A 15,589-nucleotide genomic window follows, 5' to 3' on the forward strand; every position below is an offset into this window, starting at 1 on the left:
AGCTGCCGTGAGGTGTCCCTGCGTGTCCCTGCCCCGAGGGAAGCCTGCGCCCACCCGCTCGCCCTGCCCTCGGGGACTGATCCTGCGCATACTTACAGCCTTGGCTTTGCTACCAGGAGCTGCTCCACCGATTTCAAGCGAAGCGTACGCGTGCGTATCTATTTACATCAAAGCTGTCACGCTGAAAGATGCGGGAGTCTGTCAGAGAAAACAAATCCATTAAAACACAATCAATAAAGTCTAATTTAATTAAATTACCATAGCCACTCTCCACTAAAATTAGAAGACAGTTTTCCAATTATTTTCTTTCAAGGGTTTTATTCTAATGCCTTCAGTAAGCCGTGGCACTGTGGTTTCTCTCCAGTGACCTAACAGCTCCTTCCCCCAGACTAAGTTATACTAGATAAATTTGTTCGCAAGAAAATGAGAAAGAAGCAAAGATGAAGGTGTGGTAAAGTGGGACTTATGCCTAAACTTCCACTGCTCCCCAACCAGCATCGTCTCCTGTTTTAAAACGGTCAAAGAAATCGGAGATCAGATGCAATATACTGAAACGATGAGGTGTATCTCATGGTACAGCAGCCACTGCCCTTTCCTCAAATTATTGAGCCAAGCAGCAGGAAGGATTCCAATAAAAACTGACTTTAACTGAGGGATTTTATTTACAGAGCAAAACCAGCGACAGGCCAGAGCGGTGCCCCAGCCGGGGCAGGTTGTGCCTCCGCGAGCAGCTCTCTGCTGTCAGCGCAGGCTGGTCCAGCCCTGGGGAAAGCAGGCTGCAAACGTGGAGCTGAGCCTTTTTTCAAGGGCTGTTCTCCCATCATCCTATACTTCATCTTTTAATAGATGCTAATTGCTTATTGACTTTGGCCTGGGTTGGGACTCCTTAGCAACCATTCCACATGCAGGTTAGCTGATTGCTTATAACATTTTAATTTCAGTTCCTTTCCACTCCCGCATTTAGTAATGCACACTCTCTTTAATATCGTTTTGTGCCCGTGCCACACTGAAAGTTGAAGCTTCAGCCATTTTTTTCTGTAACAAGTGAATAAAAATTAAACAGGAAAAAGGCAGAATCAGTATCAGGACCTTAATTTCTAACTTAAATTTTTAGCTGAAGTTTTCAATAAGGGTCATTTGTTCCATAGACCCAGCAAAGAAAATTTTCATCCCAACAACGTATTGTGCAACGACATGCTCTGCGCACACAGGACAGCGGTTTCTTTGAGTGGTTTTGCACCACTTCATCATCCATCCGTCCATCCCACCAGAAGCATTGAGGCACTAAACCAGATGTGAAGTGCTCAGCAAAGCGCTGGCATGGAGCTGTAAGCCCAGCTCACCCTGTCAGCCTCGGGAGAAGGGCAGCGGCGCAGCCGGGGCTGTTGCTGCTTGGGACCGCGCGGGGTCAGTGGGATGCTGGTGGTCTGGACGCAGCAGCCCATGTCACAGCTGCCCTTCCCTGCACATCACAGGGCTTTTGAACATAATTCGGCCTTTTGCATCCCGATTGCTTTCACGATTATTGGGAAACAAAGACTGCTTTATGGGAAGAGAATGAAAAAAAGCAAAATAATTTCTGCTCTGAGGAACAGATCTTGTTTCCTTCCTTCCCTCCTTCCTTCCTTCCCATTCACAGATGACCCTCCCAGCTGTGGTCTGAGTAACGTTTCTGGTTGACAGGCAGCGGAGGGGGACAGCCCCTGCGTGCGCCCCATCGCCCGCATGGGTGTTTGAGATCGGGAGAGGCACCGTGTCTGGGAGCTGCCTGGCCACAAGCGTGGCACCCGGCTGTGGCAGTGACCACTGCGCCGGGCAGTTCCTCTGGCATCGGTGCCTTGTCCTCCTCTACTGATGAGAGTCGCCTTGTGCTGCTCCGTGATCGGATTCTTCTTGGGGTCATGTTTGGCCTGAAAAGCTGGATTTCCTTTGAAATGAAGTTGGAAGGCACTTTGACACAAGTGAACATGTGTTTCAAGTTTCATCAGGAGGCAGAGAAGTAAAAACAAGCTAACCCATGAATCTGTACTTGCTGGAATACGGTCTTGGTACTGTATATTATTACAAATGAAGTAATGTATGCCTTGCAGAAATACCTTATGTGTATATTTATACGGGTAGATGTTTGTGTGGACATATGTATATATGCAGAGAGGGAGGGAGATTTCAACACTACGCGCTGGGGCAGATATACTTTTTTCTTTTGACTTGTCCTGTATGATGAGGATCTTTCCATCCCGGCTCTTCCTTTGCTCACTAGATGCAGATATAAGGAAGGAAGAACACTGTCATTGCTTTTTTGGTTCTCTGTAAGCAGTTGCAAAAACACAGCATTGAATTTTTTCCACTGTTTTAAAAATACTCTTCCTCCCTCTTTATGATAATTCACTGCAAGGCTGGACTTAAAAAGACCCTGTTTATTCAGCAGCAGAGGTCTTCCACTGCCAAATGCTTACTGTTTTATCATAGAACTGTTCAGAATATTTTGCATTTGAAAATGCAGCCTTGACAAATGGACTGAATTGTAATGGCATTCGGTTTCTCTATTTTTAGCAAAAAGATATTGAAGAATGTCTCTCAAACCAGAATATAGCATTAGGCTCTGTGAATTTACAGGGAGTTGCTTTGTAGGCAGGAATAAAAAAAACTAGGAGCATAGTTTAAACTGTAAAGATAAATAAAAGTTGGCCGGCCTTTACAGGTCTGCTGCTGCTCTTGCTGGGATCAGTGATAATCCTTAATGGAAATTTAATCTCAGCACAGATTATTTATCACATCTTTGGGGGCCCTGGAAGTGTACCGTGGGACTCCGCGGTGGACACTTGCCATTAGTTTTCTGGAGCATCCTGAGAGCAGGGAGAAATAGCAGCTCTGACCACCAGCTGTTTCATTCAGGAAAGGTCTGTTTAAGCCTGGCTTGCAAAAGCAGAAGGGTGTGGGGAGCGGCGGCGCGGGCCCTCGCTGACTTCAGTGGACAGGCAGCGCATGATGGGGTGACTAATGAAGTCTGAGGTCTGCTTCAGGATAATCAACTTTTTATCACAGTCTCATGTGATAATATGTTCTTGGATTCCTCCAAATCATCGGCTATTTATGAGTGATCCCGACCATTTGGGACATTGTATGTGCTCTCTGCTTGACACATTGTTTAGCAACAGCTTGCTTTTATCGTAAGAGGACAAGAATCAGAATTAATATGGAATGTTAATCCAACATCTGCACATTTTGTTTAGAGCAGGAATTGGCCGTGGCTGAGCATTCAGGGCTGAGACTTTGCAGGTGGACAGGCTTTTCTCTACCACTGGCAGATCCTGGTTCAGGTATTGCCTCTCTGAGGATCAGTACAGCTAGAAACGTCATCTTTTAAAGACTTCAGTGGCGCTGCTAATACACGAGGAGCACTGATTTTTTTCCCACACTACAACTAACCCCACACAAATGACTTTGAAGATGCATTACGTCTCAGCAGAAACATGTGGTGAAAAGCCAGTGAGATGCCTCCATCCTTTCCAAAGGTTCTGTCAAAGCTGCAGCACCCTGAGGGTTTGTACACTGGGGCTGCTGAAGCTTGGGAGTTGTCAGGGCAATGGCTTAGAAAAGGAATAACTGGGCCATAGGCTATAGCACGCGGGTAGCTTTAGAAATTTATCAGGAGATTTTAAATATTTATAAGTTTTTGGCACATAATAGCCTTATCCAAACACAGGACAGCATTGTGCGTTGCAACAAAAGCCATGCGCAACAAATGCCGTAAAATAAATTATAGCACATTCAAAACACTGTGCAGATGCTAATCCTCGCAGCGCCGCGGGGAGACTCATCCGCTAATCCAGCACTCAGCCAGTAACATTAAAGATAGAGAAGCTGAGACTCAAAGTAGTTAGAGGTTTGGGTTTTCAGAAGCCGCAGACACCGTAACTCGATGGGATTTCATGACTAAGTGACCATAAATGGCTTTGCCGTGCAGCCAGCAGCACTGATCCTGGCTCAGCAATCACAGCCAGGTCCCTGGGAGCAGCACCCAGCCTCCTGCGTCAAAGGTTTCCAAACACACTGCACATTTTCTTCACTGGGTACGCTGTTTACTGTGTTTTAAAAGACAATAGAAATGTTTCTTCTCAATTGATGAAGTAGTCGTTAAGCCTCTCCTTTCATTACCATGATCTCTACCAAGTGAAGCAAAACTGAGACAAGTCGTTCAAGTCAAAGCATGAATTAAATGGCTTGCGTCATGGATTGCATTTTCCTTATTCAGCAGCTCTATGGAAGGCAAAGAAGTTCTGCATTATACGAATATTGGCTAGGGCATTTGATACAACTTGTTCTGAGTTTTCCCATCTTCTTTTTTCCTCCTACCTCTGTTATCCAGGGAAGACAGCAATACAAGAGCACACAGCAGCAGTTCAGTCCAAATCAGACAGAAGGATGTCTTTAGGCAGAGAAATCTCTAGAAATATGCTGAAAAATAGAAAACTTGTCCTGGAATTTGTACTGAATTTATCATTCAAAAGTCTATTGCGGCAACAGTTCTTGTAGTAGTAGTAGTTGTGTCTGGGGCATTCTTTTCAGCTCTCCATGTCTGGAAGAATATGATTTTTCTTCTGTACATAGAGGTCTTGCTGCATTATATATGTATACAGAAGCTGAAACTGGTGCCAAAAGCAGCCATCCATCTGGCAAACACAGCGCTTTGCCAGAACTTACAGTGCTGCTCTTGCTTTGGATCCCAGGGAGACTTGCAGCTGGAATTTAAAGCTCTGGTTTTGACACAGGCTGCAGATGGTCCAAGAGCAAGGCTGCTCATGCTTTTTGCTATCCTGTGGCAGCTGAAGTCAGGGGAGACAACCAAACTGGTATCCATTTAGCACATACTGGAAGAGCAAGGACAGGGCACTCCCTGAGAGTGTGTCTGATGCAGGAATTGGCCTTGTTTGTCCAAAATACCCTCCCTGCTTGTTCCTATGGAAATGCTGCAAAGTTCATCTATTTTTCTAGGTTCATCTATTTTTCTGATAAGATAAACTGCTGCAGGGTGTTTAATCTTCTAATTTGTGAAGATGCTTTTAAGTGAAAAAATGTATACTCACAGCTATGGATAGGCATCTCTTTTTTTGCAAAATCCAAATAAAAGTTGTGTTGGTACCTGAGGACGATGTCTGGCGGTGCAGACATCCCCACGGCAGCGCCTGCTCTCAGCCAGAACCCCCACTGAGCACCAGGAATGCAGCAATGGCCACGCTGTGGGTGTCCAAGTGCAACATAGATTACCCAAATAAATGTGACTTGACATATCAAACATGAAGTTGAAAAATAATTTGAAATAGCAACTCATTTTAAAAATAACTCAGGATCTGATTTCATGACCTGGGAAGTCAGATCCTATACAAAGCCACACAATGCTCCAGTGTGCAGCTGATCACAGCTTCCTGCCCCTATCAGATACCGCAGGCACGGGCCTCATTAGACATTTTTGTGCTTATTTCCAGCTTTACCTACTGCTTGTGTTCGCATTCAGAGTAACTGAGGCTCTCTTCCTAAGATGGTATGCCCATTTTTCTTGGGATTTGTGCTTCTTTTCTTGTGCTTTTACGCTGCGAGTTGGAGTTTGCAGGAGTGATGGTGTAAAATCACAATAAAACATCTCACATCTGCCAGATCTCGTGGACTGCACAGAATTCCAGGCGTTCCCTGGTTACTCTTTGGGAGTTGTTTTAACCTGGGGTACAGATGAATAGTTGTGATTGACTGCAGAGGAGTGGCCGAGCTCCTCCTCGGGACAGCTGGATGAAGCGTAGGAAGGAACACTTTCCAGGGGAACAGTGTACATTTTTTAAACAAACCAAAGCCCTTCTGTGTGACATAAACAACACCGTTGACCTACGTGCAGCCAAAGGGGGAGGTCATTCGGCTCTCCTGGCATGAGCCCCAGGATGCGGCAGCCACGCGGATGAGAATGCCAGTGCATGGAGTGAGTGAAAACATGCACATCCCGGCTATTTCAGAAGAAAAGCATGATGCTGCACAGCGCTCATATCTACCATCCCCATTGCAGTCTTCTCATGATGGTGAATAATCAACCAAGAAAACACTTTAAGTGCCTTCGCTTTCTGCAAAAGGCTGAAGTCACTCTCCTTTCTTTTTTTTAAACATTTCTCACAAAAATATTCCCAGACAGAAATCTTGCGTAAGAAGGCTTAAGTCTACTGACTCATTTTGAAAGCTACTTTATTAGCCCCTACATGGGCTGATAAGCCTTGGCTGGCACATAAGGACACAAGGGCCGTGCATTGTTCTGCTACTCAGCCCGGTGCGGCGCTGGCAGCCTGATCTTGATCCAGCCAAGCCATTAGGGTATTTAACTTCCTCCATAAACAGTTGTATGTGTAAGGCCATATATGTGAGGCCATTTCGCTGCTTGAAAAGGAGCTAACCTTTTAAACATGTTGCAGAACCAGAAGGAATAGCAGAGGCCTCTGTGGGCAGCATCGCATTGATTTGGGTGAGAATTAGGAATAATAAAGGGTGGAAGAAAAGCACTTGGACCTGGCCAGCAGTTACCAGCCTCAAGCCACCATTGCCCCCGTGTAGTTGTTAGTCAGTTCTGCTGTTAATACATTGCAATATCCCGCGGCTGAGCTCTGCCCAGCAACACCCTGCGAGGAGGAAAGGCGGAGACGGGTGCAAGAAGCACCAGCCGGGGGGAAAAGGGCAGGGTGTTGCCGCTGTCACAGAAAATAATGGAAGACACCACCCCGAGGGCGGGCAGGAGGAAGGTGGCAGCTCGGAAAACCCTGGGCTGTGTGTCCTGGCACAGCCCCCCGCGGGAACTGGGGGGCTGGGTGTCCAGGGACAGCTCCACGGAGAAACTGGAGCCCCCAGATGGGAGAAGACAGGGCAGAAAGAAAGCTGAGCAGATCACCCATTGCCATGGCACAATCTGTGCCTTACCTGTTCCCAGGAGCTTTTCTGGGTGTAAACTTTTCCTAAAAACCGTAAGATTCACTTGTGGGGACCCCTGCTCTGCTCTAGCTCTGCCCCTGTCTTGTAGGGCAAAACCTGTGATTCCCAGGTTCCTGCTTGTCTCACAACGGTGATTCCTGGATTTTACAAAGCAGCTCCAGAATCACCAGCTAAAAAAAGCAATAAAAGGTATGCTACTGGGAGAAGATGGCATCAGAAAGGTGTTACTGGTGGAACTAGCTGGGCAGCTGGCGCCTCTTGCTCCTTGGGTGCCTGACAGAGGCCCAAAATGGGAGATAATACCAAGAATGAGCCCAGCCACATGCTGTCTGATTGAAAAGGACCAAAAAGTAAAAATAGATCCCTTTCAATCAAAGAACAGTGTATTCCAAAGGGCAATTCAGCCATGCTGCGGTAGTTGGCACTGCACTTCACGTCAGCCATCTGGTACAGCGCTCCCAGCAAGGAACCTTGTAAGCCATACGCGCTGTGGCTTCCCTATGGGTTAAAACACCAACAGAGAGGCTGGAATGATGCTGAGGGGGGAAAAAGGAGCCCTACCAAGCCCAGTCCTGCTAATCAGAGTGAGCAAGAGCAGAATGTAACAGGGGAACAGGGTTGGGGCATGGCTTGAGACCCTTTTTTGAGGGTGGTCACTGTGCCTTAGTCCCAGCTGCCCCATTGCTGCAAGGAGTTTGTTAGAGCAGGGAGAGGGAAGAGTGAGATACAGATACAGCAGCCTCAGGTGAGCGGTTTTATCTTTGCAGCCGTGGTGATAACATGGGTTGCAGCAGGTTGGAAGCAATCCAGCTGGGGCCAGTCGTGCTATGTGGGAGCCCCGCAGGGGCCTGGCAGCGGGGACCCCGCCAGTGCCCGGGCAGGGCTGCAGGGAACTCTGAAAAGCCCTGGGCTATCACCGCTGCCCTCTCAGAGGCACCGGCTGCTTGCACGGGCACGGCACGGTGGCCGCCCACACGCCTCCGATAACCCTTGTTTGCTTTTGGCCTCTCTGAGGTTCGACCCTAGGGAGGGAGGTGGCAGCAGCTCCTCTGGGGACCAGACCCACCCCCCCGATTTGCAACACACGCCAGCAGGGCCAGGCGTACCCACAAGAAGTCCCCTTCTCCTGCTTTCTGCACGGCAATGGTCTTTTGGATATATCTCCTTTTTGTTGAACTTTGTACGTAAACCTTTTCCTCCGTTCTGCACGGACTTTGGTCCTTTGGGCACCAGCCATCGCTGGCTGGCAAGCTCCTGCTATGACTGTGTCTTAAAGCATCGGGCTGAGCGGGATGCCCGCCAGCACACCTGCGTTGTCTCCGTCTCTCTGGGAGCAGTAGCTGGGATGACTCCGCAGCCAGAGCCTTCGCTCCTGTGAGAAAAGCACAAATCTGGCTGTTAACACACTGGTGCTGCCGGTGCCCGTGAGCTGCGCACAGATGGACCAGCCATGCCCTGCCTTGTGACGGGCCGGGTCGGCCCCGTAGGAGCCTTCCTCCTGCTCCTTCGCCAGCCTCGGCCGCGGTGTGCCCAGCCACGTGCAGACCCGAGGAGGCACTGGCCCGCTGTGTTTTCTGTAATCCCCACAGCAGCGGCGAATTTTCCTTCTGCAAAGCAAAAATCCTCGCCCTGGTTCCTTGACAGCAGCAAGTTTCCAGTAGCAAAGTGGGGGCGTGATGAAGTGGTTGCAAACTGGTCAAGTGCAACTGGAAAATGGCTTCGTCATTTGTACTCCAGCCTAGAAGGCTCAAGGCAGGAGAGCAGCAGCTGGGACAGTTCAGTTTTCCTTCCCAGCAAATCCCAACCCCTCTGACGGCTCTTAGAAACACTAATTAGCACAAAGTCCGTTTAGCTGCTGGCCTTGGAGGACGAAGGGATATGGTAAAGGCAATCACGGCCCCAGAGGGCTCTGCAAAGGGCACTTCAACCCGGGGCTGGATAAAAGCCTGTAAATTACCGGAGGGTTAGGAGCAATGCCGCACTCCCCAGAACGGGACACGGCGAGGCATCGGCCGCCGCCAGCGGGTTCCCCACGCAGGACCGAGCCTGCCGCTGCGGGGCTGAGCGGGGGTCTGGCGGGGGCCCGGCACTCGGCGCATACCCCCGGGGCGGCAGGACGCTTCCCCGCGGGGCCGTAGCTGGCACCAAACCTGCCCTCACGGCTGCTCCCCGCAAACCCGCTCGGCGCAGGGCAGCGGCCCGCTCTCACCCTCCCAGCACCGGACAAACCCCAGCGAAACGAGTTATTACTTTAATTTGACCAAAACGCCCGCAAAGCCGCAGCGGGGAGGTCACCTAAAGGCGGCGTGGGAGAAGGGTTCGCTTGCTCTCCCCCAGCCCCGAGAAGCCCCGCGGCCGGGCGGGAGGCAGGGAAGGGGATGTGCTGCCCCTGCCGCGGCCTGGGAATATCTCCTAATGCCGCAGGAATGCGGTTAGGTCATGGCGAGTCCCCCACACGCCCTGCCACTGCCTCCCAGCCATCCGCCAGCCGAAAGCTCTGGGAAGCATCGTTACCGCTGAAATGGAGGCATAAATTTCTGCTGGCGGGGCTCCTGGCTGCGAAAACTTGTAAGCCGTAACAACCGCTCGCTGCGACACGGTTACTCCGACGTTTGCCCTGGTACCTGTCCCATCCGTGAGAGCTGTGGGCAGGAGGAGGGGGAAAGGGTTTTTAAAAAACTTTTCATTTTCCTTACGTCGTTGAGCGTTGCCGGGGGCGATACTTCTGACTGTGCATGAATCCTTCCCACTGAACTCACTGGGCATGATGCACCCACAGGAGGGGAAAGCATGCCCGAGACAAGAGCGGCTAAAGTACTCTCCTGCTGGGCTGCTCCTTCTGAAGATTTGTATTTCTTTTTCCAGCCGAGGAGCTTTATTATTACAGAAAGAACATGAGATTTTTATGAGTGATTTTACAAATTAGTTTCTCAAATTGTTTGCAGCAGCACGAGAAATGCTGCAGTCATTAAAGTTCATAGACAGTATCGAATGCTCCTGCGCTGCAAAGCTTTTCCTTGTGCAACAGAAACAAAGCAAAGTCGCCCCTGACGTGTTTAGATGTCTGACCCTGAAACGCTGCTCATCACCTCTCTGCTGTAGCCGTACGGCCACTCATCCTGCCCTTCTGCACATCGGTGGAACGAGCCGGGAGCTGAACCAGCACAAACCCAGCTACAAACATGATTTTAAAAACAAATAACTAATTATTTCCATTCATCGCATTTAATTTGGGCTCATGCAGAAATGCTGTTCATCCAATAGTCCAAAATATGTCACGTATTAGGAGCTAAAGAGTCCAACCCAGTGAATGAGTCATCACCCAGTGGATGAAATCCCATATCTTCATGGCTGCTCATAAATAAGACAAGCTCAACTTTATAGTAAGTCATAAGTAAACAATGAACTATATGAAAATCAGAATCAGCTGTGTTATAACTGCATGGGCACGGTGCCCACATAGAAATGAAAAGCGAATGTGATACCATCACCGTTTGGCTTTGGAGGCTGAATTTGGGGCTGAAACTCTTAACGGGGGTTTTGATGCGTGTAGCAGGGCAGTCGGACATCCAGACCTTTGAGGCCACTGCAGATGCCTGTTTGCAATAAACAACACATTATCCCGGCCATTACCACTTCTGAACGCAGCCTCAGATCCCGACGGGCGGATTTTCTGAAACTATCATCTGGTATCTTCTCGCTACAGCCCAACATCTCCAGACAGTGCTCCCGTGCTCTCGCAGCCTCCTCCTGCATCGGTGCTATGTCCTAGCTGGAAAAGAAGGGCAGCAAAGAGCTGCTCCTTCACCCTGAGATGAGCATCGGTGCATCCCGTGCATCCCTCACAACCGCTACCCTGAGAGCTGGGCTGGATTCACCGAGCTGGCTGGGGCTTTTGGGGGGAGGGGTTGGTTTGTTAATAACAATTTGAACCAGCGTTATGAGAGAAGGCAGGAAATAGCAGAAAGTATTGATCAACCTCTGCCTCGCTATAAAATTAACAGCATATAAAACTCAGTATTGAAATAACTGGAAGCCTGACCGCACCGCAGACAGCACAGCCGAAGGGCCGGGCGGGAGAAGACGTGCTCGCGGCACGGGGCAAGATTCCGGCACGTGGCAGCGAAGGCACCATGAGCAGCGGGGGCAGATGAAGTCACCTCCAAGTTTGAGCTCCATCGTCCCCGCAGGGAGGGTCTCCCCGGCCACAAGCAGCTCGTGGGGCTGCGGCCAGCTTTGCAGGGGCATTTGCTTCAATAAAAGCATCTTTCTGCTCCTGAGGAAGAGACGTGTTTTGCTATCTTGTCAAAGACTTTGGGAAATGAATGTTTTTCTCCCCCCTTTTCTCAGATCCTATTTGTGTTTGAGTTAATGGTGCAGGCAGGATGCTTGTTCTCGGAGCATTGCAGGAAGCAGATCCTTGGATTTTAGGGAAAACCAGGATGTGCTTGGGCAGTACTGAAGGGGAAATGGCAGGTGGACAAGGTTGACCATCTCAGGGGATTTTCAGTTTTCATTAGCGTGCCACCACGCAGGAAACCATTATCGGCAGGGACATCCAGAGCTGCTATTGCCTGAATATAGGTGGGGGATAGGTGCCGGACAGAGAAGCAGCCTTTAAGACTTCCAGGTCTGCGCGAGCTCGGTGGTGCACTCTGAGGCAGAGATGTCTTACTGCTCCCTCACCGTAACCTTCTCCTCTTCAGTAGAGCAGAGCAGCTCAGGCTGCCATTAGAATAGCTATAGGGCCAAGACAGTAGCTGTCTGGCTATAGGAAGAGGAGAGACCAAAGCAGCTTTTCCCTGAGAGAGCAAAGCTCCAGCATCTGCCAAAATACACAAGGACACAGACTGCCTTGTGACTGTCCCTGCAGAGCAGGGGCTGGGGCAGGTCGGGATATCCATTCTACAGTGATGTGTCTAGACACGGGAGGGGACCTTTGAGATGTGGCAGAAGAATGAAAGCCCAGAACAGGCACAAGCCTGGTCGCAGGCGCTCGGTCCATCCCAGGGGATGCAGCATCTCACGCCGGGGGTCGGGGCCTGGCTCCCTCCCTCCCCCTGGGGCGCTCCCATCGCCCCACCACGTTGGACTGCGTTTCTCTAGAACACTGGGAACTGTGGGACCCTCTCAGGACTCCACAGATTATTTCCAGGTCCTCTCAAGAGACCTCCAAAGAGCTCCTCTGGCTCCCTGGCTTCCCGACAGTCCTCAGCCCAAGCGGCTCCGGCAGCACTGCAACCCCGGCATTGGCTCTTCCCACCAAGGATGCCCTGAACGGGGAAATACCTTTATTTTCTCAACCCCATTGTAGTTGCAACAGGGGAAAGCACAGATGTAATCCAACCAGAGATGTGACTGAAAAACCCCAAGTCACTACTTTGCTGTGCAAGCAGAGGTCCTCGGTATGCATTCTCTTTTTAACATCGGAAAATTGTTGTACCTTGTTAATAAAATTCTGTAAATGGATGAACAATTTCCACAAAGGAAAGAATGTAAAACTTGCATCGGCACAACGTTACTTCTAATCAAGTGATCTTCATAATTCTCCAGAACAAACGGAACTTCATATTTTCCATATGGAACCATCTTTGTCACCCAAAGCACTTTGTATTCAATAAAAATACCAGCTTTCATTAGAGAAAAAAAACCCTTCTTGTGAGCAGTTTTCCTGGCATTGCACGTCTCTGGTTCCCTCACTCAACATGTTTAGAATTAAATCACAAAACCTTAACTCACCCTCTAATGATCTGTTTGTTTCCAGATTCATATTCCCACAATATGTTTGCTGACAGCAGTTGGGCCCTTTGACAAAAGACAAGGAATTTTTCCCAACGATGTATATTTACTTCGTTCTGGTGCATTACAGGGGGAGGGTGCAGGCTGTATGAGCTGTCACCAATAACGTGACTGTGAGACCAAGTGTCATTTCTTTAGTACAAACGAAATGTTTAGAATAAGTGTTCTTTGTTCCAAACATTATCACTTCAACATTCGGCTTTTTATGAAGCGAGCTGTGAGAAAGGTTGACCCCTATTTGAAAGGATTTTTAAATTTAGCGTCTCTATGAGTCGGAGCCAAACCGCCAATGTGTATGGTTCTCAGGAGGAGGATGGTAAAAAGCTGCTCCCCTCAGTTTCAGGCACTTCAAAACTGTTCTTTTTGACTTTGTATTATGTGTTAGAACAGAATAAAAGCAAACCAATTCTTGAAAGGATACATTCTTTCAAAATATATCTGAAATGTTACACCCCAAATAACGTTGAATCCAGTATTTTGACATTATTACACGTTATTCCTTTCTTCCACCCTTAAAATAATCCCTTCAAATTCATATCGATTTCACAAAGCACTTTGATCTCAACAGAAATGAAACACGCTAGGATGAAATCTGGTTGCACCAATATGTCCTGAGCCTCCCTCACCCGCCCATTGATGGATGGGGCCGGGAAGGTGTCCCCACCAGGGTGTCCACACACAGCCACACTCGAGGCAGCAGTGACAGGCAGCTGTTATTTAATAAACTGGTGACACCCAATCACAAAGCAAACCTAAGTCTGTAATATCTGCAGAGCCCTGGATGTGGTCTCTTTTAAAAGTAAATTTTATCTCATATTTTTCTGGGTCTAGTGCAAGTTTCTCTGTCAGAAGAATACTGGACTTTGACAGTGACATGAATAATCTCATCCCATATAAACATACTGGAAAGCTGCATCCAGATGTGGAATTTGCCACTCAGAAAAGACAACGAGAAAAGGAGAGTGGTGAGGAGGATGGCTGCGGCATGGGAAACCCACCTTGTAGCGAAGGGCTTCGGGACCCCAATCTGCTGCTGAGAAGGTCGAGGCCAGACGTGGTCACAGGCTGCGGCACCTGCATGGGGACGAGCAATGTCAGAGCCGACGGGTCCTCCGTCCCCAGAGGGAAAAGGACTCACTGGCAGAAAGCTGCAGCTAAGCAGCCATGCACTAGGGAAATATGTTTTCAAACAGAAGCAACTTGACCTTGTGAACAACTAACTGTACCCTTATCCACCTGTTACGGCAGATCCTCCACCTCTAATATGGAAAAATCAACGTCAGATGTTTCTCTAAAACACAGGTAATTTAAATAGGATCAATTTAAGGTGGTTGTCCCACCTATTATATTGTACCTCATCACTGATTTCACAGTCCCTCTTTCCTTGGGGGTAATTTAACCTATGAACAGTAATCCCAAGTTTTACTCCTAGAAAGAATTAATATCTTACTATTACTTCCATTTTTACAGCAACTAGAATTGTTCTTATTTGCTCATTGCAAAATATTTTAGACACAACCAATAAAATACCTCCATGTTTACCTGAAGAAAGGAAATCCTTTCTGCGGACTCCCCTTTGCTCCCTGCTGAGATGACGACTCAGAAGACTGCAAAGTCCTGCAGCAGCGCGCGAGGGTGTTTCTCTAGGGTGTGAAGCTGACCCGCCTTTATTACAGATAACAGCTTCATGGCACAGGCATTGTTCTGCTTTACCAGTGCCCTGTTTTCACAAGGTATTTAATGAATAGGCTTTCAACTGCAAAAATACACGCTGAGATCAGGAAGGCAAATGACCTTTGTGCTTGTGATTGCATGTTCACATAGTTACGCTTATTTTCCTCATTAACATATAGGTATCCCTTTTCTGTTAACATGCTTTATTTAATTTTAATAGGCTTTTTTATTGTATTTAAAAAATGTAGAGGAAAACAGAAAAAAAAATCCCATTGTTCTCCCACATGTTTGTTTTCACTACGACTACTAAGAGGAAAAGCCCTTTACAAAAACAGGATACAGCAGACTCCTCTGCACTGCAGCACTGTGCCCCCCCCGCACACTCGCACACTCCGAGCACAGTTCCAGTGGTAATCGAGAGTCCATAGAAAGTCGTAAGTAAATGAAAAATCTCAATGGGAGTTTCATTATCCAGTTGAATGGGAGTAGCATCAAGTCCCTGCTGAATAAACCCCACCAGCCTGGGCAGGTTCTGCTCCCCTCAGACGCATTGCCATCTGCCTACGGGCATTTTTCCCTGCGACTTCAGTTACGGGCAACGAGGGGCAGACGGGGATGTCCGCAGGGCAAACCCCACCATCGCGGGAAGGCGTCGAGCCAACGAACTGGCTTTTTGCATGGCAAAAGCTGTAGCATCCAGCATCCCTTCCCTGCTGTCCTAAGAGACGAAACACCAGGGGCTCATCCGATGTCACCTACGTCAGATGCTGCCTGGCCCCAGGAGATGCCCCCAAATCCCCCGTCGGCCTCGCTGAGCAGCAGCAGGCTGTCTCTGGGGTGCCCTCAGGAGCGGGGCTCCCTGCTGCATTTCTACTAATGACTTTCCAGATGTCCTCTCCTACTGCATCCCACAGCCTCCTTTCTCTCTGCTTGGATTATTCCTTCCCCTGCTCAGTTTTTGGCCAGTCGGCAGAGGGGTCCCCAGCTGTGCCAGCAGCCCCTGGGAAAGGTGCCCGGGCCGAGGCAGGAGGACTCACAGGCTGCACTTGCTGCAAAGCACATTCCTGCGGGCTGTTGTTAAGAAGATAGTAAAAATTGCTGTTTTCTTTCTCCCTGCACGTTAGCATTTGGAGGAGTTCATTCTTCCAAAGAATAA

General features: G+C 48.8%; 1 long non-coding RNA gene across 1 annotated transcript; it reads right to left on the reverse strand.

Annotated features, from left to right (window-relative positions):
* Positions 1–28: 28 nt before the first annotated feature.
* LOC138690892 (uncharacterized) lies at positions 29–15,212 on the reverse strand. Its single transcript, XR_011329692.1, has 3 exons — positions 14,302–15,212; positions 13,758–13,833; positions 29–198 (listed from the first exon to the last, which is right to left on the reverse strand). It is a non-coding gene; the product is annotated as an uncharacterized lncRNA (long non-coding RNA).
* Positions 15,213–15,589: the final 377 nt, after the last annotated feature.

The sequence above is a fragment of the Haliaeetus albicilla genome, chromosome 24 (genome assembly GCF_947461875.1).
Source record: "Haliaeetus albicilla chromosome 24, bHalAlb1.1, whole genome shotgun sequence".
Taxonomy (NCBI): Eukaryota; Metazoa; Chordata; class Aves; order Accipitriformes; family Accipitridae; genus Haliaeetus; species Haliaeetus albicilla.